A 27,688-nucleotide genomic window follows, 5' to 3' on the forward strand; every position below is an offset into this window, starting at 1 on the left:
TTTGTAAAAGCCGTATATGTTATAATACCACATTTCAAATATTGTCCTCCAGGGACAGATTCTGAAAGGAATGAGATCTTTGTGAAGTGACCACTTCCTTCATTGCACCTCACTGTTGTACGACTGTTGTGTAAATGCCACACAATAGTCAAGAACAATAATTTTAAATTATGTAATTTGGGGGGGAGGAGGATTTTAAATGTGGTGAAAATTTACTTTTTTCCTCATAAGCTTTCACAGGATCCCAGGATAGTTCAGGTTGGAAAGATCCGTGTCTTAGAGTACTTCTCTTGAATCCTGATTAGGGTTTCCTTTCACCATGTACAATTAAATCTGACATGAAGGGATACAAAAAGATGTTTGTTAAGGACTTAGAAAGCTCAGTACTGAGCTTTCTACACTCAGACCTAGAAGCTGAAATTTTAGCAATGTTCATATACATAGGGGTTGTAAACTAAGGAGTCTCAGATTCACAAGTAGTTCCCCCTCTACCCCCCAGCCAAAAAATAAAAAATATAAGTAGTAGTTGTGATGATGAATGGAAGACCACAGCTCTTCCCATCTCACTGAAGAGATTTTCTGATCTGCAGTAGGAGGTGGATATTAACTACAACCACTCTGCCAGTTTGTTCCTATAAAGTTACAGTTGTATGACCTTTTTAACCAAGTAGACTCTATATATAAACTTAGATTGCAATATCCATGCAAATTACCTTACTATTTCACATATCACTGTAAGACCCGCTAAATGAATGCTGTTGCCCTAAACTGTGGTATTTACCTTCCAAAAATGAGTTTACCATTTTTGCAGCAACAATTACAGGTTGCATGGGAATGGTGTGTTATTTCCTGAAATTGTATGTAATTTATTTTTGAAAGCTTGAAGCATAGTTTTGAAGTTAAATGTGTCATATTTGTAACTGCTCACTTCATGTTATTTTACAGTCCCTGAAATACCTTAGATAATAAATGCAAATTAAGGGAAAATAAATTACAATTTGTGGAGTGACCAGTGTCTGATTATATATAATATAATCAACTTCATCCTGTGCATAATATTTATCTTATTAATTATCCAATGTACTTTAGAACAGTTTTAATGATTAGTGATTGTTTCTCAGTGGAGAGGGATTAGGTTTGTTCGTAAGATGCATTTTATATTTACTCTCTGGTTCACTAGGACTGAATGTTTTCTAAATGTTATACTAATTGGAAAATTATTATTATAATGTTAATCATAAGCACATACAACTGCCATTGCTCAAATAGTCTTCTATGATCTTTGCCTCTGACTCTTTATTACCTTAAAAACTTTGCCTTGCCAAAAAATGTTCTAATTTATTTATTATTATTATTATTTGAGTTTGAAGATTATTGTATTTAGAACTACTAAATAGATCGGTAAGTCATAATTATCTGTCCTTTCTTTGCCTATCCTGTAGCCTACTGGAATGAGAGAGGATTTTAAGTTAACGGAGGTTCTATTAGGAGAAACAATTTCAGTCCAAAAATAAGCTTTTTCATTCTTAGACTGTAGCTTGTGTTATGACAGAAATTAACATTTTTGTGACCTGTAATTAACTGTGCTATATGCTATAAATAAGATTTGGCAGCTATAGCTGGAGTCAACTGTATCTTGAGGTCTAGTTATCTGAAGCTGGTTTTTTTATTTATAGCATTTTGTATTTGCTAATGACACTGCACAGTTCAGGGATGCAGACAATAAAGAACACACATAAAGTCCGTGGCTGGTGCCTGCAGCCCTCTTCCATTTCATTCCTACAGTGGCATCAGAGTTTGCTCAAATTCTTTCTCTGCTTGGAAATCTCTGGGGTTAGTGTTTAAGTCTTTGATGCTGCTAGTAATTCCAGCCCGCACCATTAAAGCTGCATTTTGTAACCGTCCCTTGGTAATTGTTGCAAGGACTTAGACAAGTAAGACTATCCAAAGGCATCACTAAGGTCAAACTGTGGTAGAAAGTGCTCTGATTTTATCCTGGAGATTGATGCTTGTATCACCTTTTTTTCGATTCAGCAGCTAGGGTTATAAAATGTACTTGCAATCACTGATAACATGTTTGATCAAACTACAAGTGGAGTAACACAGTATTTTATACACTGTGTGTAGTTTTACCTAGTGCAATAATAAATCAGTGAAGGCAGAGGTCTTTTGTAAATTTTAATGAAAATTCAGCTGCTGAAAATATAGTTACTTCTGGCTTAAGTTCTCGAAATATTAATCCATTTCAGTTCTTTAAAGCTGTAAAAATTGTTTTAACTACAGACTTTGTAGGAAGGCAATAAAAGAACAAGCAATAAAATAAGTAGTAGTGCATTCAATATATTACAATTATTTTGTCATTGGCTATAAGCAAACTGAGTGGAGGGGGCCAGATGATAAAATGTACTTTGAATGAGCTGTAAAAAATGCCCATTTCTGAACACAATCTAAAAAACTCTGTGCTAGAAAGAGACAAAAGAGAATGAGAGAATGACCTCATCGTGCTATTGCATGAAAATAAGCAAGAAACATTCATGATTACATAACTTACAAATATTTACCAGCTGATCCATAAGCTGTATGATGTTGCAAAATATCAGTTAAACATTTACATATATAGTAAATCTAATTCATATCTATTAAACAAGTGGCACAAGAGGGAGCTGGCGGTTATAGAAATAAAGAATATTAAATATACCAATATGCTGTGGAGCTCCTATGGTATCTTTCTTTAAAAAATTTAAAGCAACATTTCTGTGAAGTTGTCATTATTCTTCCCTAAAACCTGCCAACCTACAGAAACAGACACAAAGATGATACCAAGTGACTGTGCTTATTAATTTGCTAAGGATTTGAACAACATTAAGGAGTATTCATGCTTGTGTTTTTTGTTTTTTTTTTTTTTTTGAAATTGAGCAGAAATACAGTTCATTCAGTTATTCACTTTCCCAAGGTGGATATTTGCTCGGTTGCTCTTTTACAAATTACATCAAGCATATGCACATACATGATTTTTTTTTACAACGTAAACTAAGAGACAGTAGTTGTTAGCATTTGTAGTTTGCTTAGTTTTCTGCTGTGTTTCAGATGTTTGTCTCAAATTTCTTCCACTTCAGAATACATTGCAGAAATCTGGTCAGGGGAGAGTTAGTTGAAGTTTGATCATTTCGTGATTGGTTCAGAGAAGCATAAGATCATGGTGAATATAAAAAAAGAAAAAAAAAAAGTCATAACATTAAATTTGAAGTGAAGCATCTTTAAAAAGCTTGAAAAACGATACCCCTTTTCACTATTACTAGTGTTTTCACACAGGAATTATGAATATTAGGTTATTTCTTGTTTTCTTGTTGCCTCCCCACAAACCTTAGATGACTGCCAGAATTGTATAGGGAAGAATGTAAAGTCTGAGTTTTCAATCTCATTTATCTCATTCTCTGCGTATGCAGTTCTGTTGGCTTTGAGGAGTTGTTTTCAGGTTAGATCGGTGTCAAGCTAGAATCAAATGATCACAGTTCAAACATCACACACACCACTCACCCACACAATGTTGTTGGCTTTCTCGAACTTGAAAGGTACAAGTGGTGAGCTGCAATGTCTTAGCAGCAGGTTCAAGGAAATAGCTTTTATTCGATTGCCTCTGGTGGCTGCTGTACTCATTCATACAAACTGTTTTTTTTTCCTCTAATAAGTTAGCTACAATAATTTTTGACTTGAACATGCATACTTGATCCAGACTCCAAATACTTGGCCAGGAAAGAGTTTTTTGTGATTCTGAAATGGAGTGTAGTTGGAAGTGGGGAAGGAGGGAGGAAAAGAAGGGTAAAGGGGCAAATAGTGGTTCCGGTATGTTCACTGAAGGTACTTGGTCTATTTCACAGCTCTTTTAAAAGGTCCATTACTATAATACAACAGAGAATCTGTATAAATGTTTAATATTAAAGTACATCACAAGAAAATCAATCATACCAGCACTTTTACTTGTGCATAAAACATTTTCTGTTTATGTGACAGTACAGAAATTCTGCCTCAATCATGTTCCTTTTCAGCCTGGTTATGTTATTCACCTTCAGTGAATAACAAACTTACTTTTTTTTAGCAAACTTACTTTTTTTTTTTTCTTTTTTCTTTTTAACAGTGCAAAACTTCTTACCCAATTTAAACATAAAGCCATTTTCTCAGTTGCAGATCAGAGGAACTGAACTGATTAATACTAACTAAGAATCCTGCTTGCTACTACAAAAGAAAGGAAACCAGAGCAGGTACATTTGTACTTAATTAAATATTCTGTTCTCTGTAATCTAAAATGAAGATAGCCAGTGATGAATCTTAGATAATAAAAGGACTCTATGTCCTTTCTGAACACTTCTAAGTGTTCAGAATAAGCTTCTAAACTTCATAAATGTGTTATTTTTCCATAGAAAAGTCTCAAGTATAATAACCTAAGGATGGCATTCAGCAAGGATTTGCAGATGCACTCATTCAAAGGTAAGGACATTATTTTGGAGATGTGATTGGAAATCTCTCCTAAGAGCACAGGCTAGACCTCCTTCAGGCATTGTAGATTCTTCATGCTTCCGTTTGATTTTGGTTTTTGATTTTTCTAGTACATAAAAGTATACCACTCCTGAGACTTTCAATCTATTGTTTCATAAAAGTGCATGTCTCTCATAAAAACGCATGTCTCTAACTGCAGATAGCTCAGTAATCAGGCCTTAATCCTAGTCTTGTTTCCTTCACAACTTTACTTTTGTATAACCTCATCTTGGGCAAATTAATGTATTGCCTAACATTTTTTTTCTCTTCTGGAAACTGCAATATATGAACTCTTCGTTGAGAATTCCTTAGCAACTCGCAATTTACAGTTTAGATGTCATCCCCAACCATGTAAGATTTTTTTTTCTCCAATAATAATAATAATAATGATAGAAACAGCAATAGGCAATGGATTTAGGAAGTGAATGGGAACCTTGAGAAAGTCTGTAGTATGTTTTATCTAGAGTGACAAAAGCGAAAACTGTTTAGAAACTACCATCCAATGGAGGAATGTTTTGTAGCCCTTAGAAACATTGTTGGCTTTCACAGACTGCTTGGAAAAAGTTAGCTTCAGTCTTGGGAAAGTGTATTCCCTCATGCACTGCGATATATTTCAGCAAAGCAAGCTTTCTATCAACTAGAACAAGTTTTTCTATGGTTCTGCATCTGTTTCTGCTCAGTCAAGGTGCATCTGGGAATATATTTTCCCTTGCAGCAGCAGGTGGCGTTGAATAGCACATGTTATTCTCACACTCATAATCATTTTGTCTTACATGTAGTAAAACCTCCTCTCCCAAAAGAGGTAATCCACAAGAGAAATTCAACAAGTTTTTATAGATGTAGCAGACTTTCTACACGACAGAGGTAGGGGTCAAATTCTTCCAACTTTAATCACACTGGGAAATAAGACCATAAATAATGTGTTCAAGTGACACCAAAAACAGGTGTAATACATTATTGTTATATTATATTTTCATTTTTCTACCCACAAAAATTTCTTGGTTTGCTCTTGAAGCACCACAGAGTTGTTGATGTGATAAGGTGATGTGTATAACGTACCAGTAGTCCTTCACTATGCAGCAAATTCACAAACCTGAGTTTGCTCTGTGCCGTTCTTTGTCCAGTTTACCTCCAAAGAGCAAAGGATTTGATTCTTATCCCTGAAACATTATCAGTGTGTCCCCACTGAACATGGTGCAGCGTTTCAGATTTACACTTTGGTAAGTGAAGACAGAATGAGAATTAGCATTTTCCAAACTTCTCTCAATCTAGTTGTAAAAATTATGGGGTGTTGCAGAAGCAGTTTGAAACAGACCTCCAAATGACTTCCTAAGCTTATTTTTAAAATATCACACACAAGTAAAATAAAAAGATATTTTACCTGCACACAGGTAAAACCTACGAATGAAATAGAAATCTGTTACAGGGAAATGACTATACATCAATCTATTGTCAGTCTTTGCAGTGATTATGAGTATTTAAGAAATCCATCCATCTTCCTTTCATCAACAGTCAGAGTTTTCCATTTGCATATCTAATAATTTATGGCATGTCCTGACCCCAAGCGGTAATTGAACCAATAGATCTTCAGACTAGATTTACTCTGGTCTGGCTGCCACAGTAATGTAACTCTGCAGGAGTTTTGGATTACTCCAAATGCCATCTCCTCTTCTCAGAGGTTGACAGTCACAGGCAAAATTTAACCTCCCAAATGTCAAGGCAAAAACTCCATCACCTAATTTAGACTATCTGGCTCTCTTTTTGCAATACTTCAGATAAAAACAAGAGACACAGTGATCACTCCCAATACTGCCCCCGGAAGACTGGTTTTAAAGTAAAACTCAGTAACCATAAATGAATTATCCTAAGAGTTTAAAACCATAGAAGAGACTAAATTGCAGAAGTGAAAGGCGGAATTCTATATACCAGAGTTCATAACTAGTAATGTAAAAAATAAGAATAAAAGGAGAGGGAAGCTGTTGCATCAGAGAGGAATCCAGTGATCAGAGACAGACTGATGAGAGTAGAGCTGCGAGGTGAGGAGGGGGGCAACGGGGTGCACTTCTGATTCCAGCGAGCCATGGCACAGCGCAGAAACACACAGCCAAGTGCCTGTGTTCCTTCTTCTCAAAATGTGGTTTAGAGGCCAATTTCAAGGCAGCATTATATGCTTCAGTGAAGGGTTCTCAAAAGCTTTGAACAAGAAAAATACCAGCAAACACACAGCTCTACACTGTTGCAGGCTCTTGCTGCATACTAAATATAGAGAAAATACAGCAACAGGGGTTGTGGTTTTCCATCAGGTATTGCTTGGGAAAACCCCTCCATACTCTTCAGCTACTTCTGACTGCAAATGAAGGGGCAGGTGCACAGGCTGGTCACGCTGCTGCTTCCAAATGATATTCCAGATATTATGACAAGACGCTGGGTTTAAAATTTTATAAGAAGTCTCGTCAGTTGGCTATTTTATTTTCCTGGAAAGGAGTTCAGTTGAACAAGCTCTGGCAGACACACAGAGCTATGCTGTTGCCACTGACACAAGTCCCAAATGAACACATACAGGCTGTGAGAAAATGCTACTGTCTCACAACTGTGGAGGAAAAAAAAAAAAAAAAAAAAAAAGAGCAGCAAAGGTACAAACAAGGAAAATCTGACACAATCCTCAATTAATGGCATATGCAGTATTTATCTATCGATGATTAAGTGCTACCATTGTACCTTGATAGCTAAGTTCGATGATGATAGACATCCTAGAAAATAGGTAGATAGACAGAAAGATAGATATCCTTTGCTACTTCAACCATCCATAATACCCCATGTGTTGCCATCACTGCTTTGCCTGACCAATTGCCTATGTAGCCTGTTCCATCTTGTGTGATCAATATTAGCACTTCACTAACCTTGCAGAGTTACAGCTGTCTGCTAGCACAGGAAGAACCTCATCTTGCCTCATTGTACTGAAAGACAATCATATTGAAGAAGAAATGTCATTATCCATTCAAATACTTTTGTTTAATTGTTTTCGGTGACTTGGTTTTGTCTCTGATGCTTTTGTTTTTCCTGTTATACAAATATTTTGTAGCAAAAAGCAGAAATGTACAAATGAAAGAACATTGAAGAGTTTAACAGGAAAACTGAGATAGGTGTTCAGTCTCCTGTCCAAGCCTCTGTGCCTCAGTTCTCCATTTGTAAAATGGAATTAACAATATCATTTATTACCCATAGTGAGACTAAGGATACTCATGTAATTATCACACCTAAATAAAAATATGATCCAGAGGCAGAATTGTTCCTGGTTCCTCCAAAGAGTAAGTGAACAATGAGTCTCCTAGTATGCCTGAGATACTGAAGGATGATAAGACACAGTAGTGTGTGACCAAACGGAAGGGAAGACAGGTCTGTGTGCAGTTTGGGAATGACAGCACTGGAAGAAAAATGTCTCTGGCCCTACCACCCAAATTCTCTCATTAACTGCTGAATGGAAGACAGCATAGAATAAAAAGTTCCTTATCTGACCCAGCGGCTGCTGAAAGAGTGGGTGTTCCCGGTGTGCATCTGGGAAAAGACAGCAAATACCAGTGAGGGACAGGAATTGTGACATCTCCCCTGGCACACAAATGGAAATACAAAATGGTGGGAAGTTTCCTGTGTTATCTGTGTGATCGCAGCATGCTCTCCTTGCCATAATGCAACAGGGGATAAATCTTGTTCTATTGAAGTGGCACACAGCTCAGCTGAAATTATCTGCAAAAACAGAACAAAAAGATTCCTGCCCTATAATGGTTGGTCTCCTGTGTTTCTGGCTCCTCTATCAACTCTCTCTAGTAACCATTTCTGTCTTTTTCTCTTTTTCTCTCTTTTTTTTTTTATTTTTTTATTTTTTTTATTTTTTTATTTTTTTTCATGTCAGGCTCCTCCAACAATTCTGCTTTTCCAAACTAGAGATGAAAGGTACAGGTAGAGAGTCAACTGCCTAATTGTCACCAGGCTAAATACTTCTTAACTTACTTATGATGCGATAAATCCTGGAGTACTTGCTGCTTACACAAGAGGATTTCAACACAGAATAATGTTCCAGAAAGGTATTTGTGTAGAAAAGAGAAAAATTCTGTGGGCAGTGTATTCTCTGGTCCTCTAAGAGTTACTACAAGTGTGGTTTGTTTTGTTTTGTTTTTCCTTTAATGAAACTGTCGGCAATGGGAAAGATTAAGGGCTATAAATTCTGCATCCAAACAGAGGCAGAACCACAGCATCAACTGTCAGAAGCTCTGAAGGTAGAGGCTTTTCAATTTGTATTTTAAGTTGTTTCTAAGTGAATTGTTCATTTCAATCAACAAAATAGGTTTGATCCTCCCAGCACTCCCTCACAATTTCCAGACTAGGACAGCAGTTGCACAGTGGAGTCAAAATCCCACCGTGTTCTTGAGGACAAATGCCTCCTATTGAGATGGGTGATGAAAGGCAAGGGTGCTGAGAGCTTACTTATTTGTGAACAGCTCTGAATTTTGCTCTATACATATTGCCAAATCTGCACCTCAGCTTGGCTTTTTTTCATGGTGAGGATGGCACAGCACAACAGACAAGGTTACTGCAAGAGATGGTGCAAGACAGCAACCTGCATTTAGAAGAAAGGTTAAAATGTATGGAAGCTCATGTAAGTAATAGGTTTGTGTCAGCTTGGAAATTAGTTTTCCTTTTTCAGTCCTTTTTTTTTTTTCAGGTTAAAGTCACTGAATGAAAACCAGGTGTATTGGTGGGTAGTTATTCTCAGGAGTTCATCGACATTTATGACAAAGAAAACAATAGAAGTACATCATCAGGACAGCAGAAGAAACCAGCTCACTGGAGATGGCAGATGGACTAGACACTGATAGTTACAGCTAATAATTAGTCAGTCCAGAAAACAGCTGTCCCAGTGAAGGGAGGAGCTGGAGAATACCCATGAGTGCTCTCGTGAACTGTAGTTAGCTCAACAGAGGCCTCTGCTGAGCAAATAGTATCTGAGACAAGGTCAGAAACAGGCCAAATATCTCACCTTTATTCACCCATATAAGGACCATCTAGTGTCCCTCTTACTAGCGATGGTGGGAGGAGAAAAATTTTGTAAGGTACAGATAAGCATGAATAGATCTGTCTTAGATATACGGAAAGAAAAATCAAGAAGTGTGTTTCATGAAGTAAGAACATTCACACAGTTTGCAATTAGAGAATGTTCTATATATTTTGCTATAGTTTTCTAAAAGGCTCAGAAGTCATTTGAGCAGAGAGACTGATTTGCCATAAGATTTAAAGTATACCTTTGGATCATTTTAAACTGTTTTTTGTCTTTGTTTAACTGAATTTGCCACACTTAAACTGAATCAAACCATTAATTTATCAGAAGTGCTTTATTCTTTACTCCAGATCTGTGCAGATCTAAGCTATGAACAGGAAAGCAGTAAAAAGTCTCATTTGTAAATATTTTAAAGAACACTGCTGTTCTGTGCAGCTTTATGTTCTTTTCTCTGGTGGTATTGAGTGCTTTTGCAGAAGCTCATTTGGGAAATGTATTCTTTGATTTTGGTAATCAATTGATCAACATTTGAAGCCCTGCTCAGACGCACAGCTATTGTGAAGAGCAGTACTTTCAAATATCCATTTGATTGTGTTTGTGATGCTTGCTTTATTCAACTCTGCTCCAGGCAAATTAAAATGTACTGCTATATAATAAGTATGGGAAGGTTAGCATTCACACTTCAGGGATAAAACATTTTGACAGTTCTATTCTACATTTGCATTTAAAAATTGTAACGCTTTTAATTAGACCCTATGTTTATGGTAGGATCTCTTGTAGGCATTACTACTGTGAGATTGTTACCTTTCAGGATTTGTTCTGGACTGTTTGTCTGTGGGGAAGTGCAAAAGCCTGCTGCTTCCACATACACATTGTTTTCTGAACCATGTTACATTTCATTTTCTTAAATTTCTCTTACTGCTCCACCTGTGGCATTACTGCAGAGTCACTTGGATTTGTTTCTGAGAATTTTAGTGTACAGGGTTAGGGAGGTGTGTGTGTGTATATATATATATGTATATATATATATTTTTTTCATGTGCTTGGTGTATTTTTGCACTGGTCTCCAAATTCTTGATTTTTGGTCCCAGTAGAATCCCCAGGGGGACAGAGGCAGCCATTGACAGGAGACAGGCAGGAGATGCTGCCATGACATGTGTTATCTTTTTAGCTCTTGGACAGGTGATGTTTAAACAAAGCACATACACAGACAGTGGTCAATATCCCGAGCTTATGAAAATGATCACTGACACAGGCTGATGTCTGAAGGACTGACTGCTAAAACTGCCCATATCACTTGTTCCCCTTTTATTTTATCTTCCATCTTTCTGTATTAGTAATGTTCAGCAGGGGAACCTGTTACAACACCTGCAACATTGCTACCACCAAGAAAACATTCACGGAGATTAAAAAAAAAAAAAAAAAAAAAGCAAATGTACACTGTCTCAAGAGGCCTGTCTGTAAACTGGACTATGTTATTAAAAATATATATATATTTTACACTTTTCAGAGGAGCAGAGGGAACTGGGTAAACATTGTAGCTTTTACCATAAAAATGTATTTCGGGGCTGAAATTAGGTTTTGTCCCTGACAGTCAGCCCCTAGATAGCCAGTCCTAGAGTCTGTGTGTAATTATTACTAGGTTTACCTTGGGAAGGATATGGAGTTTGGTGGTACCAGAAATCTTGTGCAGTGTATGCTCAGGGAATCCCCTCCTGCATAAGGCCCCAGTACTGTGGCTCAAATCCCAGGAAGCTCAAACACCCTCACAGACTTCTTTGAGTTGCTCATTTCCATATCTTCCTTTAATATTAGGAGCTATTTCTTCTGACTCAGAAATACATGTAAATAGAGAAATATCCTGGGAATTCAGATATATGATATGAAAGTCATGCTTTCTGGTTGTGAAAGGGACCACAAGTAAGTCCTCTATGTGCACCCAGATTGGATCTTCAATTTAAAAACATCAAAATGTGAATTATACAGAGGCTATCCAGCACTATGGGTAAGTACATTGGCCTTTCATGTCTTATTATGTTGTTAATTAGTTAATGTTTGTAAAGCACTTTGAAGATGAAAAGCCCTATATAAGTTCTAAGTGTTATTATCTCTAGAGACCTGGGTTCGATTCAAAGGTGCCTAATTACATATGCCATAAATTAGACTTAATGAGTTGTAGAATCATACAAAGCATATGATGCATGCAGGTTTCTCAGATAGATCTTGGCCCTATGGTCTGCTGCAGTGCTTCCTTCGGTATTCAGAGCTGTTAAGAAAAATTACACAAGAATAGAGCAGATAATTTCTAAAAATAATTGGATTACATTTTGGTATTATTTAGGACTTGGTGAAGCAAATTACTCTATCAGCAGCCTGACTGTACTGAACCTAGGGTTTTTCCAGTAACCAACTTCAAATTGCTGAAGTTAACGTGATTGTTTTTAAGCTGTGGTACAGACATAATTCAAATTCTTACTTCTGTTCCATATCTGGTCTTAGCAGAAGGGAGCTGAGCAGTATAATATGACTGCTCTCCTTCCAATAATGCCCTAAAATGTCCCATCAGGGCTGGGAACCTCTCAGTGTTGGGTAATGTTCACATGCAAAAGAAAAAAGTTCCCATCTTTAGAGATACTATCATACAATTTACAATAAGCCATTACAAGTGGGTAACGTGCAAAAGGGGGAAGTAGCAGTTATAGGAAAATGCGGTTTCATTGGCTTTGCAGAGCTGAGAGTTTCCATGTTATGTAACTTACATATTCTCTAGCCAAAAAGCTACAGAATGTGCCCTGCACAGGTCCAGGCACTGGGGTGGCTATCCCACAGTGAGCACAGACAGCTTCTTCTGATGAGTTCAGGGACACAGAAAAGCATCAGGATCATTCGCCTGTCCCAAAGTGGCTCCCCCGTGTTCTTGCTGCAGAGTATCTCCATTGTGTCTTGGGCCCTTTGCAGGCATACGGATAGAGGAAGGATTTATCCTGCATATAAATATGTTAGAAGTGATTGTGTTCATTAGTACAACCTAAGTAGATTGGAAAAACCAATTAATAGCAATTTACTATAAGTGTCTCTAACTGACTTCTTGAAAGTATTTATCCTGAAGTGAAAGTAATTTGATTTAGTTAATGTTTATTGTAAGTATATGCAGACTATCTTCCAGGGGAGAATGTATTTTTGAGTACTCCAGACAATTGAAACTAGTGAGCCCACTGTCTGGAGAAAGCATCTGTAACCGCAGCCAAAAGAGGAACAAGGTTTCTGACATTCTTTCAAGACATGTGTTTGAAGCATGGGTTCCCATCAGTTTCAGAGTGAGTTGCAGGCCATTTTCCTTATATAGATTTAGACAAGACAAAAGCTGTCCTAGATTGATCTTGCTAATTGTCTTTGTGATTTCTCCCTAGTCCACTTTCTTCTGTTATTTGCTCATTTAGAATATGACTGTTTCCTCAAGAAACTTTAAATGGGACAAAGCATAGTTTCAAACTTCCTTTATTTTCTCTCTATCCCAATACTCATCTTCCCAATCTGCTTATATTTCTGGATTCCTAGAACTTGGTCTAGTCTTACACCTTAGTTACTGGGGTGTACGCCTTCAAAAACAGGATGTAGTTTTACTGAATACTTTTTATATATTCTAGTAAATAGGAACTTACAATAAATGCAGATTTGAGCTGCAGGCTGTGGTTAAATGTGTAGCAAACTTATCATCAAACCTTTCCTTCCCCACCCTGCCCCCTTCCTTTTTTTCAATGAACAGATTTTTATCCGCCTGGCTCGTGACTTGGGGATTTTTACAAGCAAACTTTGGAACTTGTCAAACATTTTGTAATTTGAGTCTGAAAACAGAAAAGCAAAAATCTTTAGGGAAAAAAACAAACAAACAAACAAACAAACAAAAAAAAACAGTATTTTATACAGTGTGTATCAATTGAGAAAAAAATTAGCTTGCTGAAGAGCACAGAGGATTCTATTCTCTGACCTGTCACTTCTTAACCAGAAATTACCACTCTGATGATTCACTTTTTAATACTCCAAGGTAACATATATACTTGTGTAACTCCACTGAGCTACCAAATTACAAAGGAGCTGTAAGACTCTTCATTTCTGTACAGCTATAGGCTTTTACTGAAGAGCAATAAGAATGTTTGCATTGTTATTTCACCTGGGCATTTTAAGTCTGTCTCCACTCCTCCTCTATTTTCAAGGTGATACTGACTGACATGCTCTAGCAGTGGTATAATTATTGCTTTAACATCAGTGAAGAATCTGTACAAGACAATGAGAAAGTTGTAAGCTTTAGCAGCTCCACTAGAGTGCCCGTTACAGACATCAGGCAGGAGGAACAACCATCCAACATTGTGAAAGCGCTTTTTTACAGCCAGGCCTCCAACTCTGACAAAAGTATGAATATTTAGTAAGTGTGTGCTTTGAGAAAAGAATTCTTGGGTTACAGGAGGCAAATGTATATGCAGAAATATCTAAGTCAGCTAATATCCAATGAAGAACTCTGGTCACTTGGCAGTTGTGTTTGGTGACCCAGTTAAGGATTTTACAAAAACAGTCACCATCTTTTTGTCTTGTTACTTCTCAAGTCATTTTCCTGTTTAACTCCCTAATTTAACAAAGCACTCATATCTCTCACTGAAAGTCTTTGACTGTGGAAGCACTGCTCATGATGTCTGGAAGAAGACTTTTGGATCATTCCTGCCTCCAGCTTCCTCTCCCTGCCTGCATGCAAGGGATTACCACAGGTCAGCTTGCAGAGAGGTAAGTGCAGCAGTAAGCAGTGGAGTAAGACAAGAATTTATATTGATGTGGCTGATTGTATACTAGAGTAGATGAAGAGCATTTTGACAGACTGTGCTGCAAAGAGATGTGTATTGTCATAAGCTCATTGGTATCTGTTGTTTATTTCCTTGGATTCATGAATTTATTTTTCTCTGCAATCAATATACAGTGTAGAAAGGGACAAAATCACAGACAAAATGCAGAAACTATGGTTAGTTGGTTGATTGGACTGTTGGTCTTAATATGGATAGGATGAGAAACACAAAGGTCCTTAAAAATTGCCTGCATCACTGTTGTGTTATGGTTTGTATTTTAAAGACATGTCAAGTTTTTTCAAATCAAAATAATTAATTTATACCATTGAATATTACAATAATATCCATTATAGTGCTGGGAGGAACAGTTTAATGTGAAAGCGTTAAGAATTCGGTTTATAGGTATTCAAATTCAGAAGTGCTATTCTAAAAATAAATATTTTAGTTTCGTGCAGAGACTTATTTTCGCCTACATATTACTTCAACAAGAGCGCTGTCATCTGCAGTTGACCAAGAGCATGTCTTAGTTTAACTCTCAGTTCAGTAAAGCATTTCTATTCTGAATGTTACTTAAATTTTATCTAGACATGTCGTTTGGTAAGACAGAGGTTACTGAATCTGGAATTAACAACTGGCTTAAGTGTTGTTCTGAACCAGAGCTTGACTGGACAGTATGTAACAAAGTACATGTGCACACCAACGTTTCTATTCATAGAATCACAGAAGATTTGGGTTGGAAGGGACCTTAAAACCAACTAATTGAAACCCCCTGCCACCTCTCACTAGCCCAGGCTTCCCACATCTCCATCCGGCCTGGCCTTGGGCACTTCAGAGTTGTAGCATCCACAGCTTCTCTGGGCAGCCTAGGCCAGGACCTCACCACCCTCACAGCAAGGTATTTCTTCCTTATATCTAATCTATACCTACCTACCTTCTTATAATTTTAAACCATTACCTCTTGTACTATCACTAGACTTTTAAAGTGTAGTTTTAAACTGTGGTTTTAAAACCATGTAGTTTTAGAGTGTAGTTTAAAAATTTAGCTAACAATTCTTTTAAAGTTTCCTCAGTAAATGAGCAATGTAAATATTACAAAAATATTTATCAAGAAATCTACTTTATTACAACTAAGTGTTTATTTTAAACTTTAACTTAGTTCTGCACAGGGTATTGATTTAACTTTCGAAGGAAGTAGGAGCACAGTCCATGACTACTTGTATCTGTCGAGATATTTTTTGAGATGGTCAAGTCATGTTGTTGCCTGACAAAGTATATCAGAAAGCTTTTTAGGCTGAAAAATGAACAACTCCATAAAGCTGAACATTATTGTCATGGAAACTTCTGCACACCAACTAACTGATGTTATTTGTTCGCCCCATCACAGTAATCATTTGTAATCATTATTTTTGTAGCATGTGTTCGGCACTTAAACTGTGTATACTACTAGGAAGAGCTGGATTATTCATCAGGAGAAACTGAGAAATTGAGTTGAAAATGCCAAATTAGGCAGGCAGATGGAATTATCTCCTGTGGCATTCACTCCTTAAAAATAAAAAATAAAAAAATTTTCCTCTCACTTCCTCATACATGCAAACAAGGAAGCAAACACTCTCCAAGTTTCACAAGAAAAGAGTAAGAAGTCAAAAATACCATAACCACTGAAAGACAATTCAAATATAGAAAGTTTGGTGGACCCATTCTTCAAGAATGTGTTCAGCTTCTCTAACGTCAAGAGGTTCTTCTGACGTACCGAGACAGACTCCTGAGTTCTGATCCAGTGTCACTCAGAAAGGTAGGAATGGCTCCTCTGCCATCTCTGACCAAAGTTCATATCCAGAGAATTTAATTGCTGCATTAGTACAATCTGAGTGAGTTTTGGCCACTGCATGTGCCACTCTTCCAGTAGAAAAAATAAAGTTATACATAGAAAATCGATCACCTTTGTTTTTTCAGAAACTCCAAATCCTGTTCAGTTGCTTTGTATTAAGAGACAGGATTGTTTTATCTCCTTCCATTAAAATAGACATAATTAATGAGGAATGTGATTCTAAAATTGTTCTTAAAAATAAATTATATCAGCTGTATGTTTTTTGTTTATGATTTCCCTTGCATTGGTAACGAGATTCATGCTAATGTGATGTAAGTTTCAGAAGTCAAAAACATTAAAAACTGACAATTGTTTCAACTAGATTCATGAGAGGAACCTGAGATCCTTTGAAAGTGTACTCAGAACTACCCAAGGTTATGAAAAAAAGCATCCTCCTTTTTGTGTTAATTTGCTTACAGTTGGTTTTGTAATATCCTAAAGAAAAATTAATGTTGCACCCATCTGCATACACTTAAGCTCGGTCTGCTGAAATGTTCTGCTTGAGCTCATGATGAAAGCTACAACAATTGTTTGCCCTCACAATACAAAAGGAAATAAAATAAAGGGTTCAAAATGGACTTAGTATTGCAAATCAAAACTTCAAAATCTCTTTTAAACTACTTTTTGTTCAGGATCTTTTATTACAAGAAAAGGCACTTATCACAGATAAAGATTTTGGAAGCAAAAACGTAATATAGAATGTTTGTATTATCACGATGATGATGACGAAGCAGCATTATTTTGAGTGTCACTAAAGTAAAGATTCCATTTATGTCAATTTTTTAAAATTGGGGGGTTTGGGTCTCATTTGACAAAGATCTCAAACAGATATTTAACTTTAAATATCTAAGTTAAGCCTATTAGTCTGAATGTGACCGTCAGTATGCTGATGTTAAGCATGCGCTTAAAGTCAAGAGCTCTTGGCTAGGCATTTGGGCTCGTTAAAGGGGAAATAAATGTCAAAGTGAAGAAGATAAAATTGTAATACAAAATGTATTAATATAACTAAGCATACTGAAGATATTGCCTCTCTCTGTTATTTGTTTAGTAATATCTGATGGTGTGCATTTCTATAATGAATAAAAAGGTTATCTATAAGAAAATATTCTGTTTCTTCTCTTACACAGAAAGTGTTTTATGTAAAATGGATACAAATTTGCTCGTTCGTTGTTTTAAAACCTTGGATCCGTGTCCACTGAATGGCAATTCATGTGGTCTTATGGTCTAACATCATATGTCCAAGCAACTTGTGAGAAATAATGGAAAGAGCTTTTTAAAGGCTACGGAGGGGTGACAGCATGGAAAAAGCTAATTAAAGTATGTTTTAAAAATTGTGTTTTAAGACCTTTCATTAAAAAAAACAAGCTTAATGTAAAATAAAATACATCAAGAGTATGCTGATGTCACCGCAGCAGCAGTATTCCAAGTGCAGATTGCATATGTTTAAGTGATTCAGATATCTTGATTTGCTTTGGCAAATGAAAACCCTGTCTTACTATAAGTCATTTTACCATCGGCATTTGCATATACATATGATATCTGTTATATTAATTATATCTATTTTCACAGGTATGGACAGACATAGCCCAGAGTTGTGGCAGCCATTAATAGATCAAGCAAGCCCATGCAGCTGTGTTTTGATCAGTGGAAAGGTTTCTGGCAACCAAGAGCTGAAATCACCTTTTGGGTATGACAAGTGCATCTAAGTATCTAGCAAGTGAAAATCAAGGGTTTCTGTAAGGAAGGAGTAAGAACACCTACCACAAAAAATTAAGAGTAAAATAACCTTTAATAAACGCAACAATGTAAACTCAATTGTATGTATTGCTCTCAATTGGCATTTAGCCATCCATCATTTGCTGGCTCATAAAGCTGATTTGTGTTCTTTCCGCCTGTCCCTGTTTCCCTGAGCTGCTGGCCTCTTTTCATCACTCCTTTCCCATAGGCACATATGACTGGGACCCACACACTCTTTTGTCTCTTCCTCTGGAACGCTGCTTTTTATCACATGGGGAAAGGAGGAGTTTTGTGAGCAGCTTTCTTTCTTCTTTATTGTTGAATGCCACTTATAAACTCTGTCACTAGACTCTTGGAAGGTATCTAAAATGCTAGACAAGGAAACAGGTATAATTCAGAGGAAAACTGACCTTGATTGAATAGGGTCAAAATGCTTCAACCACCTCTTTCATTTGAAACTCCTCATTTATAGACTCACACTTCTTTCATTGTAGCTTTAGAGTTGACATAAATATATGTGGGATGTGTGTTAGTCTTAAAGATAAGAGGCTCTGCTAGATTTAGTGAATTCTGTGACTAATCAAACTCTTTGTGAAAAACACACAATTTCTCCTCTCAAACTGTTGTAACACCATAATTGTTGAGAGCACCAAAATTTGTTTTCAGAAAACAAGTTTGGGCATTCCCCAGGTACTAGGCGAGTTTAAGCTCCAAATTCCTAATTACCAGGTCTGATTGTATATATTAATCAGGCATCTGAGGAAGCATGAAAGTACTGACCATGGAATTACACATCTAAACATTTGAACTTTCATCTTGTGGTTTGCACATTTAAGGCTGTTCGAGAAGCATTTAAAGGCTGTAAGCTACCAAAGATTTCTGAACAGAATTCTTGTGGCTGTTTACAGACTCGGTCAGTACAGATATTCCTTGAGCTTTCTGCTGCTGTCTGTCATCACAGACTATTTCTGTTGAGTAGGCTGAGAGTGAAGATTTACGAAAATTTTTGATGAAGTTTTATACAAACTGTGTCATTTATTTGCTACATTATGCACCTCTTTTAACCAAATGCTGTTTGTTGTTATGGAAACCCATTGTAATGAGAGCCATGTGACCCATGAAAACCTTAGCCAGCCAACAAAGTTTGCAGTTTTCAAGTACTTTTCAATGTTTCTATTTTCATATTCTTTAAACAGCATCTCTTGCATTGTCCAACCCACATATGGCAAAGGTCTGGTTTTCTTTCTCTTCTCTAAGGATGATTTACATACTACCAGCAGTAGAAAAAGACCTGCAAAATGTGTAGATGTGATTAGAAGCATATTAATATCCTTTTATACTAGTGGAGCAGCAGAGAGAGTCTTAAAGCTGCGTCCTTATCCCTTCTGTTTCTTTGCTGGGAATGGATTCAGCTGGGACTGATGTGAATTGGGAACAGAGAATACCCCTGTCTGGCTTCTGAACTGCTGAAGAAGGCTACCCCAACACCCTGGGCACAGACACACTTCTTCACATTTATCTTAGGTTAGCACGTTCCTTTATTTAACTGTCTCTGATCTCACTATATCTGATCATTCCTTCATCTCATTTTCACTTAACCTTTTGCCCTCTGCACAGACTAAGCATCCTATCGGATATCACCCAAGGGACCTTCTTTTCCCTTCACTCTCTTTCTCCACTCTTTCTCTAATTTAGGTGCTTTATGCGGCTCCTGGTAATTTACCTGATTACATGGAAGGAGCTGTAGATCTTTTATAATTGCTGTTTTACTTAAAACATTGATTCTTTAGCTCCTCTCTGTTTTCAGGTCATCACACCTCACTGGAGGTTTCCCTGCTTTAATGAGCATCTCAGAAACTGCAGAGAGGACTGGAGAATGGGGGTCGTTGTACATTCTTGTATTTGAAAACAGCTCCATAGCATCCGCAAGAGGATTCTTGGCACCTGCCTAGTTAAACTGGATGTCCAGTGTTATCTCTCCAGGCAAGTAAGATTCTGGCAATCACTGTAGTCCTATTTCACTTGTTCTCAGTCTTTTTGACACAAACACATTAATTCCCCCAACCTTCTTTGGCAGCTGTAAGAAGTTCTCTCCTTTTTTTAATATGATTGATAATATTGAATATTTCTTTTAACCTTTTACTGCATTTGCTGGGCTAGGTGATAGTTTCTCTATTCGGATGTTAATCTCCAGCATGCAGTACCATGTCTTCCAATCGCCTACTCATTATGGAGCTCATTTGTAATATGTTGCCATTTACATTACAACTGCCTACCAAGCTCCACCTAGGACTGTCCTACAACATATAATGTCATTCTTTCAACACTTCCACTATCAAAGGTCATATAAAGCAAACCACTGCTTAATACAGAAACTCCTTCTAGTTTAGCACAGAAAGAATGTCAGCCCTTGGGCAAAATTTGACTGTCGTTTCATATGATGCACTGGAAAGAAATACATTCTGGAAAAGGTGCCAATAATGAAGGTTCCCTGATTCAGTGCAGGAAATGGCCTGAAATATGCAGGCAAAAAAATGCCATCATTGTCTTCACTTCCAATTTCTCAGGAAAAGAAAAGGTTGTTTGAGGAGACACAAATATATAAAAACAAAATGACCTCCCAGGCTGACTTGAAATATGTTCAAACTACACATCCACTCCCTGCTCCCTAGAACCCAGTAAATATTTCTTTGGCCCCACAAAATATTTTAGTTTGAACCCAGCAAACCTCAGATTGACCTTGGAAATAAGATTCCTCGTTTTCAAAGTAAATGTCTCTCCACACCACTGGAGGAGTTGCACTTTTCTGACTGAAACATATAAAACTTGTCTCTTTTGGCAAATGGGGTAGATTATACTGTGGGGAACTGGTTGTTTTCCCAATTAACTGACCATAGGCGCTCTCAAACTCTTTTTCTCAACTTTTATAACCCAGTACAATGCTGGTGGCAAGGTTAAAACATCTTTTTAGGCCATTAGGGGCAGGGTTAAGCCAGTGTAAAGCAGTAGAGTCTTTCTCAATGGAGATACACTGACCTATCCTGCTGAGCATCTGGTGCATGTCTCTACAGAGATTTTGTTCTCTCTTCTCCTCAGGTTGTATTGGATGCTTTAACAGCATTTGATCCTATAGTGTCCTTTTAGCTTACCTTGAATCCCCTTTGAGATTTTAGATTACATATGTCTGGATTTGATTAGCTTTGTCAGTTTGTTTTCTTCTGATGTTTTTCTCCTCTGCCAGCTGTGTTAACTCTTCCCTCACCCAAGACAAGATCTCACACTCTAATGTAATATAATGAAAATACGTTTTTGAAATAGTCTTTGACATCATTTTCTGATGATGTTCAATTCATATTCAGATATAAATTTCTGGGATTTGGTTATCAGTTCTCTGTAGAAAAGTGTACGCACATGTTCCACATAGAATTTAAGGACAAGAAAGGTCTCAAATTCCCCTTCTAATGACTGGTTGATGTCTATCAACTGATGCTGAAAATCATTGCGACCGCAGCCTTCCTTTTAATATCATAGCTGCTTCCAGGATGTCAGACATAACTGCCTTTTGTATAACAATCTTATTTAAACCAGACAAAAACAATTAAGATGGATGCTTTGATTGGCATCTACCATATTAAATGAATTAAACTGCTATAATTCTAACAAAAAAAAAATCAATGTTGGGTATTAAATAAAATAAGATCATGCTTTTTCTCAATGAGCATTTCAGGTTTTGCTTCAGACTGAGTTTCTCGCTTGAGGCCAACCAGAAGTGTTGAAATGCGGTCAGCTAGGGTTTCACAGAAGCTTCTGGTCCAGGGAACCAATGCACACATCCAACTGCCCAAGATGTGGTCCTTGCACCCTCCCCATCTCCTGCTGAAGTTACTGAATCTTGTATGCTCAGGGTTTCAAAAGGCTGCACTATATCCATGTGGTGCAGATTTAAAGAGGTCCATGGTGCTCAGATAATATTCATATCTCTGAAAAGGACAATGCTGTCCAAACAGAATGAACCTTTGAACTTCAATAGGTTTTTGGTATGACCTTAAGCCTCAGATTTATAAAAACAAAACAGAACACCTTAAGCCTCAGATTTATGAAAACAAAACAGGACAAAAAAACACTGTTTGCTTGCTTTCATTCTATTTTCTGAGTTTGCACTAAATTGTCAGCAAAGCAGGCCTTTTACCTATAAACAGATGGTACAAAATTCTGCGGGATTTTCCCACATTTGATGAACACACGCATCAAGTCTATTTACATGAGCATGGAAAATATTAAAATGACTACCAGGTCTGTACAGTGTAAGACACCTGGAGTACATTGCTGCCAGCAAGCTTCTAAGGTGGGGAGATTCTGGCACACAGTTACAGTTCTGGGGATTGGGCCATTTTTGACTTGGGTTATTGCATCTTTTTACACCTGAAGACATGTTCACCTCTGACCCAGAAACATCTGCAATGTCAAACTATAAAAAGGGGAATTGAATTGTAGCCTTTTTTTTTCGCCTTACTGTTATTTTTATTTTCTATTGAAAGGAGTTTTAAAAGGCCTATGAAATGTAAAATTGCTTTCTTGCCATAGTTGCAAAACTCATTTCACCTTTTTATCTGAGATGTGCTTGTAGCAAATTTCCAGAGTTGAAAAACGAATACAATAACCCACTTTGAGTAAGGACCATGGTCCAAAGCACTGAGCACAGCACAGTCTGCATTTCTCAAGGCTTGGGGCAGAGGAGAACTGCCCCAGTAGCCTGCCTTGTCCTCACTCCCACCATTCACCCACACTTTTCCTTACCACTTTATGTTACCCACAACGTTGTTGCATATCCCGTCTTTCCTTCCTAAAATAATGTTGTTGACTGATGAGGGATTTTTTTTTAATTATATTATTATTCACCAAGTGCTAACTTTTTTTCTTTCTTTTCAGGGGTAATTTACAAATATTTGGTCCATTACTGTGGCTCTTATGTGGCCCATCATCAGAATACCAGCTGTACCAGTGACTATACAAGTGACTGTAGTTTCTTATATGAAATATTGGTATACCATAATATTTATTTGAGTCATTCTTTCACCTTTCTTATTATGATTTGCTGTTGTGATTTATATTCAAACAGATATATTTATTTATTTATTTATTCCCTTTTTTTTTTTTTTTTTTTTTTTTTTTTTACTCTGGGACCCTTCTGTGTGTCAGTTTGCCCTACTGTAGAATGAATTACATGGTTTGTAGTAGAATGTGAATATCTTTGGTTGAATAGCACTAGATAAATCCCCAGAATTATTATTTTGACAGTTACTTATGGTATAATGTAGCCAAATTTTCGTGTCATTTAGCACAAGAAGTATATAGGGCAAAGCAGCACAGATAGATGGTGTATTGCTGTGTTTGAGTTTGCCAAAATTAACACATTTCCCATTGGAAAAAAAAACTTTGGAAAACTTTCTCTTTTCTGAGTACAGACATTTTATGTTAGAGCCTTAGAGCTGGTTCTGTCTCTCCTAAGTTATAAACCCTTATGGATGTACCATAAAGATGTCCACCTAATGCAGAGAAAAGCAGATTAATTGATCACAGTAATATATTCTTATCCACTGAGTAAGAGCATTACACACATTGTTTCTTGTTTTGTTTCTGGCTTGTAAATCTTCATTGTAGAATACAAATGAAAATGACCCAAATATGTATTATTTATGAATAGGTCTCTCAGATATTATGCTTTAGATTGATTGTGTTAGACAGGATATAACAGAAGCACAATAAGTCAATGAAAAATAAAAAGCAGCAAAAATGTTTCATGCTAAAAATGTAGTTCTAGTGACACCTCTTATATAAAGGACATTTCCAACACATTGACATTTATATTTATCATGGCTGTGTGTGTGATTTACAGTTGTCTGAGGTACTGAATATCAGGAATATCCATGCACATACACACCCCTTTTGAATGATGGTAAGTCATAGACTGCTGCATTACCCCTTATACAACAAGCTTTTCCTCCCCTTTTTATTTTTCTTCTCTAGCTTCAGGGAGGCAAAGGAAGCAGTAGATCAATAGGGTGTCTTGACTGAAGTTGCCTGCAGCACTTCCATTTCTCAGACTGGACACTGATGCTAACTATCAATAGCAATAAGAGGCTGTCTCAGACAGAATTAAGGCTCCTTCTTCTGCATGGCTGTCTGGTGCTTACTGATAAACATCTTGTGTGCAGGATTGCAACAAATAAACCATTTCAAGTGTGCAAACTAGCCACTGTCATTCTCCCTATTGATACTTGCTCTGGGGTGAAGTGACTAATAGTTATTTTCATACAGCTGATAGATACACAGCAGATAGGCATACAGATGGATAATAGTGCAAAGGCTTAATGCTATAGAGTGTAGAAAGATCATTGACGAAATTCTCTGTGCTCCCGTAGAAAGCCTGAGACAACAAAAGACAAAAATAGTGACTTATGTTTAAACTACTTAAGAGAAGCTAAAGATGAATTTAACTGTTTATTAGCATCCAATTTTAGATAGTGTTAAAAATATCCTGCCAAGCTATTTTGTTCAGAAGTTATTCATTTTTACCACTCCACTGGATTTGCAAGTTTAGTCTAGAAATAAAAGCCAACGGGGCTGGGTGCAGCTATGATATAGATGGGGAGGTGCTGGGCAGCACTGTGGTCACTTTTCATTTGACCTGAGCTATGCACCGCACCAGTGGTTGCTAATTTTGGAAGAACTGAGTCTCTTTAGCCTCCCTCCCTGGAAAATTAAAAAAAAAAAAAAATCAATTTCTCAACTGATCTATAGCTCTGTAGTGCATTCCTTGTTTTCAGCCTGAATAAGGATGAAAAATCAGGTTCTGACCCACCCACATGAAATGGCCATTAAAATACCCCGGCCCAGCTCTTCTTGGTGGTAAGTCCATTATAACTCTGCTTAAGTCAGATATCCAGTACAGTTGTGCTAATTTACATCAAACGAAGAGCTCACATACTAATCCAGGTTTATTTTTCTTTTAATTTTGCTTTAACTGACTGGGGTGGGGGAAGTGGTTCAGATGCTCTGCTGGAAAATCAACAGAGCCTTATTTCATATCCTCCCTCTGTGGAGCTCTAACCATTTACAGGAGCAAACAATTTGGCTCTGAGACATCTCCAACTTTATATGAAGTGGTGCTTTTCAGATTAGGAGGCTGGTTTTCTAAGGGAAAGTTCAGTGAACCCTTTTGAGTTTCAGACTATCCCAAAGAAAATGATTAAATAACGTTTCTTTCTTTCATAATAATTTTTATGTTAAATCTAACAAAGGCTGATGGGTTTTATAGGATGAGATTATTCTGAAGATAGTTCTGATGTTGCTGAATTCTTAAATTAAGGTAGTTGATGAGAAAATAAACCAGGGCTTCCAAGATTTTATGGGAAAGGACACCAGTCATGAATAACCCTACTAAAAATATTTGCATAAGAAGATTCCTGAATATATGTCTATGAATACGTATATTGGCTTTGAAAGAAGTGAAACTAAATGTTACTGGGAACATTATATAGGGGGGGAAGCACAATTTGTGTATTAATCACTTACTGATAGACATTTTCACTTTTATTTGTCTCTGCACTGTATGCTGCAGTTGGACTTGCCCACCACACGCGAGCAGTATGGGGGTGGAACAGTTAATATGTGTACACTGCTCAGAGTCACTGCTGTTATTAATTGTCCTCCAGTATAGAACACGTACATTTTACGCTAATACGCTGATTAGTGAGACAGAGCGTGCAGTTTCTAGCGAGGGAAGCTGGAATTTCAGAAATAGCTTGGCTCTTCACTTTGATTACTTTCTGGCTAGAGAGTTGGAGTCAAACTAATTCATTTTGTAAACATTACTGGTCATTCATGTACAGTGCGTTGCATGAATCAGTGTAGGACAGTCAGATTGGTACAAGTTCAAAAGTCCAGATGAAAATTACTGTTTTACTGTACACAGTATAATCACTGTACAAAGTAAGAAGGATCGTATCTGTACTCTTTACTCAGGCAAAATTCCCACCCTCCAAAACTGGAAGAGTTTCCTTAAGAAAGGTGAAAAGACAAGGGTCCAAACTGTTTGCTGATGAGCAATCCATGCCCTGCACCCCAACAGGCAGCTTTCAACAAATATTTATAGAGCTCAGGGATATTGCTATAGCCTCAACACTTCAGCACAAATATTAGGCCACAACCTCAGCTAGTCTAAATTGACGTAGTCCTATTGGCTTCAGTGGCATTAGAGTGATTTACAATAGCTGAGTAAAAGGAGCTCTCACTCCTTTTATTTTTAACTCAGTGTCTCTGTCAGAGTATGCTCTGCATAATTCTTTCAGATGAGGAGCAGATTAATTTTAAAGTAAAAATTAAAGAAGAAAAAAAAAAAAAAAAGAGCTCTTCATCCATCCTACATCCATTCTACAGGGCAAAATTTCTGCCCAGTTTTGAGAGGGGTTCAGCATAAAGGAAAATGCATTAGAAGACTGAGCGTGAGTTTTCTGTAGATACACATGTGTATCTGTGTGTGTGTGTGTGTATATATATATATTAAAAAAAATACTGCTCCCACCGGAGAACTCTGCTGTGTGTGTTAGTTTTAATAGCAGTTATGCAGATATAAGCATACAGTTGTGTATTATAATATTTATTTCTCAATGTCACTATGCCAGAATTCTTTAAAAGGATATGAAGACTTCTCTCTCTTTTTTTCTTTTTTTTTAATTTTTATTTTTGTTTTTTCCCCTCGGTTTTTCAAGACAGGAAACATTAGTAAAGCACTTTTTTTCCCAATAGTAAGTGACTTGAAGCTGGAAACAGAGAAATGGATTACATTACATATTTTCTACACAAACATGGGGATTAATTTAAATGATTCCCCTAAATCAAAATAACTAGAGTTTTTGGCAGCCTTTGAAGTTTAATGAATGTTTATTCTTGCCATCAAGTGTAGGTTTTGGGACACCCTGCAGGACCACTAAAACAAGATGATCTAAAGCTATTTATATAAAACAAGCCAAAGCCAAGATGTTTGTATTAAAGTTATGAAGAAAATGCAACTATTTAAAAGTAGCTAATATTTTGTTTAACAAATTTTAAGTAAAAGTTGCAAAGCTGTTCCCTCTGTGCTGTTAGTGTCTGTAGCCTATATGCTAACTACATAGCCTATATGCTAACTACAATTCTGATGATTTCAAAAGTAAACTTGATATAGAACAGGTCTCCTCTGTAGCTTGTATGCTCTCCTAGGTCTGGTTTCCACTCTTTTAGGGACACAGGAAAGCTAGCTTTGCTCTTATCTTTCAGAATACATTTGGAATTCCTTTCAAATGTCTCTTATCAAACTTGACAAGAAGTACCTATTACTTAGAGACATTTCAATGCACGTTTTCTGTAGAAGAAAATTAAATCAGGTCATGAGATGTAATAAACCAGACGTAGGATTTCCAGATACATTTTATTTCTTTCATGGTTAATACTTTTTGAAGTGCGCTACTGAAATGCTGCATAAATGTAAAACCTGGTTTGCCTCTGATGGCTGTGATTGACTAAAACAGTAGGTAATATTCTTGGAGATATTTAGCTTCTGATAATTCAGCCATACAGACATTCTGTTTTTTTCTTTTTCTTTAATAAAAAAAAAAAAAAACTTTT

The 27,688-nt window shown here is 36.9% G+C and overlaps 1 protein-coding gene and 1 long non-coding RNA gene across 2 annotated transcripts in view; both read left to right on the forward strand.

Annotated features, from left to right (window-relative positions):
* LOC311443332 overlaps window positions 1-23,115 on the forward strand; it is a 50,298-nt gene extending 27,183 nt beyond the window's left edge. Inside the window, exons 5-11 of the long non-coding RNA XR_014697226.1 lie at window positions 4,180-4,259; window positions 4,419-4,485; window positions 11,402-11,591; window positions 14,244-14,362; window positions 15,134-15,313; window positions 17,855-17,972; window positions 19,830-23,115. This is a non-coding gene — a long non-coding RNA (uncharacterized lncRNA). The remainder of the gene's footprint in view (window positions 1-4,179; window positions 4,260-4,418; window positions 4,486-11,401; window positions 11,592-14,243; window positions 14,363-15,133; window positions 15,314-17,854; window positions 17,973-19,829) is intronic.
* A 105-nt stretch (window positions 23,116-23,220) lies between these two features.
* The window catches only part of SALL1 (spalt like transcription factor 1), a 226,569-nt gene continuing 222,101 nt past the window's right edge, over window positions 23,221-27,688 (forward strand). Inside the window, exon 1 of the mRNA XM_084533410.1 lies at window positions 23,221-24,931. The gene's annotated coding sequence lies outside the window, so the exon portion shown is untranslated. The remainder of the gene's footprint in view (window positions 24,932-27,688) is intronic.

The sequence above is a fragment of the Aythya ferina genome (genome assembly GCF_964211825.1).
Source record: "Aythya ferina genome assembly, chromosome: 12".
Lineage (NCBI taxonomy): Eukaryota > Metazoa > Chordata > Aves > Anseriformes > Anatidae > Aythya > Aythya ferina.